We start from the raw sequence: 2,732 nt of genomic DNA, 5'->3' as shown, positions 1-2,732 counted from the left end.
GTGTAGGTACGAAAATAAAAACAAGACGTGTGATTGCGGAGTGATCATGTGCACAACCAGTTTTAATCAGTCAATCTTCAAGCTACTTTATGAACAACAGTCTGTTTCCGATGCACGAGGTTAATGTGCCCTAGAAACATTTGGGAGGCACGCAAACTAAATTAATTACGTTTTACTCAAAGAACCATCAAATAGCGAAACTCCGCGAGTTTCCGAATCCACAGTACTCGAGTACTGCGTATCGCGGGAACGGACTGTACTGAACGGGTTCAAACCAGCAAAGTACCTGTACGAAACGGAACAAGTACATGCTATGTCATCGACGTTAGCTGAGCGCAGGTAAACATATCTAACTGCTTTTCCGCTACTGCGTGAGCCACTGGACGGAAACAATGACATTGCATTGTTGATTGGACGAGTGGGAGAATTGTTCGGAACTGCTGACGTTATTGCATATGGCGATCGATATGCAATTTGTCGTCCATTGACTCCGTGCGTTTAATTTGCTGGCATTGAAATGGTTAAATTATCATCAGAATTACTATCGTTAATGTTATGAACGCAGCGATGCATTTGGTGTTTGTTATATACGAATTGCAATTGAAGTGAAATGATTCACTTCCTGCTTTGTTTATAATCTCTAAAATATGTTACTACTTGTTTTTTTTATAATACCGAGGCCATAGGCCAATCGGATTCAAAATAACGATGGATTTATGTTTTTGTTTTGCTTCTTAGAACACACATACATTGTGTGTAGTATCATTAAATCATTAAAACACGAAACATCCATTACAAGTAAATGGAAATAAATATCAAAGATTGCAAGTTGTAACAAAGAAAAGTAGAAACAATAAATCTAGTAACACATGTTAAGATATTCTTACAAAAACAAGTATTCGATATTCATCTGTTATATTTCACCATCAACCATCAATCATAAGGATACTAAAAGATAAAGCAAATTATAAATTAGCCGAATAAGTAACAGACGCTAACCACGATGCTGCAATGGTGATGGAATTGTAATGCATTACTGGTCAAAACGAAACGGAAAAGGATGGTTGCAATATTGCTGCACCATCAACTATTTCACATGTGACGAGCCTCCGTCGTCAAATCGAGAGTGAATTCGGCTCGATTGTCAGACATCGCCTCAGCGATGAATCATACGAACCAGGCACGGCAGAATCGGGTAGCGTTACAGATAGTTGATAATGCAATGACCTGCCACGAACCGCAGCTCAGCTAAGCTATGGCCTCGCTGGATGAGAAACGATATTGCCCACGCCCCCCCGACCATGGTAGCTGCGTGCGTGTGCAGCGAAGTGTTGAATGGACTTGAATGAAACCAGAAGCTTCAATGAAGCTAATTGCAACCTAACGTGTCGGTTTATTACGGTTTCTGCTTGCGTCAGCAGATTATAGTCGTTCAATTACATTTTGGTGGGTAGTTTTGTGCTGCTCGTGGCGAGCAGAGTTGGATTGTAGGAAACACAAACCGCTACTCACATGAGGCCAGTAAGACATTTCCGAGCTGGACTGCTTGGGCCGGGTTGTTTATCACTGTTCTGCTGTGCTGATTGTCTAAATGACATAGCAATATGTATGAAGAGCTGGATTTGACCCAGGTGAGAGGGCTTATCGATATTCATCCGCGCGGGAAACACAGCACCCTGAGCGGCGGTGTCACGTGTAGCGACCATTTGTTTATCGTCCACCCGCTTGATTCCGTGATGATTCTGTCGGTAAAATTCCACTGCTTACCGGTACTGCTGGGAATTGAAATAGACAACATTGCAAACCAACCAAAAAGCCATGTGTCGATGGTGAGGTTACTTCTAGAGAATCCAGACAGCCACAACGATGCGGCGGAGGCCCGCCAGGCACGTTACAGACAAGGATAGAGGGTGAAGGAGGGGGTAAGACACTGTAGAGAAAGAAACACAAAAATGGACAACCGGTGTACATAAAGAGGAAATGCTAGACGGTGGCCGCAAAGCGCAAAGAAGAAACCAACCAACCCGCGTTGCAACCCCCAGCCAGTGCAAGGTAAGTGACGAAAGCAAACGGCGAATCGAGTTCGTGACATCGAAATCCAACAGACACACATTGAAGCAAGCGCTGCAGAACGCGCTGCGCCATAGCTACTCGATGTTTGTGGAACGTTGCAGTGAAGGGTGGAAAGAGCGGCGGGAAGCGCGCGGCCGAGCCTGGCAAGATGAGTCATAGCAGCGAGCGGGCTGTCAACACGTGCAAAAGCTGTTACCGCGGTACGGTTGTAGTGGTGTTGCGATAGAATGTAAACAGCACTAATGCACGCACACACTCAGACGCGTGTTTAATAGAAAGGTAAAACGGTAGGAGAGCATCATTCAAATATTCGTTCAGTTTCATTATTACTGACGATAGCGGTAATGATGGAAGAAAGTAGTTTGCGAGCAGTCACGTTTTAAAACACCATAAAAATCACAAGAAAATCCTAATTAATAGTGTAAAACGGTAGCTTAAAATTGATTTTTGGACAGGTTTCTACTCGGCTGATGCAGTAGAAGACTCCCTGCATTAAATCTTTCTTACACCAACACATCCAAAACACTCACCTATTGCACACTTGGATTACACAGGGAACCAAACCAGCATATGCTTTCTCGCTCGGTCGACGCTCCGTGGCTCGTTGGGCAGAACGAGCAAGTGTGATGATTTCATTCCCTGGGTAGCATCTCCCGCGA

At 44.1% G+C, this 2,732-nt stretch overlaps 1 long non-coding RNA gene across 2 annotated transcripts; it reads right to left on the bottom strand.

Annotated features, from left to right (window-relative positions):
* Window positions 1–1,369: 1,369 nt before the first annotated feature.
* On the bottom strand, window positions 1,370–2,119 carry LOC120894870. Of its 2 annotated transcripts, none has more exons than XR_005738252.1 (2): window positions 2,021–2,119; window positions 1,370–1,930 (listed from the first exon to the last, which is right to left on the bottom strand). It is a non-coding gene; the product is annotated as an uncharacterized LOC120894870 (long non-coding RNA). The 2 variants fall into 2 exon arrangements; XR_005738253.1 differs by having other exon boundaries at window positions 2,025–2,103.
* Window positions 2,120–2,732: the final 613 nt, after the last annotated feature.

This window comes from Anopheles arabiensis, chromosome 2, assembly GCF_016920715.1.
Source record: "Anopheles arabiensis isolate DONGOLA chromosome 2, AaraD3, whole genome shotgun sequence".
In the NCBI taxonomy this organism is placed as follows: Eukaryota; Metazoa; Arthropoda; class Insecta; order Diptera; family Culicidae; genus Anopheles; species Anopheles arabiensis.
The sequence above is the reverse complement of the archived record's forward strand: the minus strand, read 5'-3'. Positions and strand labels throughout refer to the sequence as shown.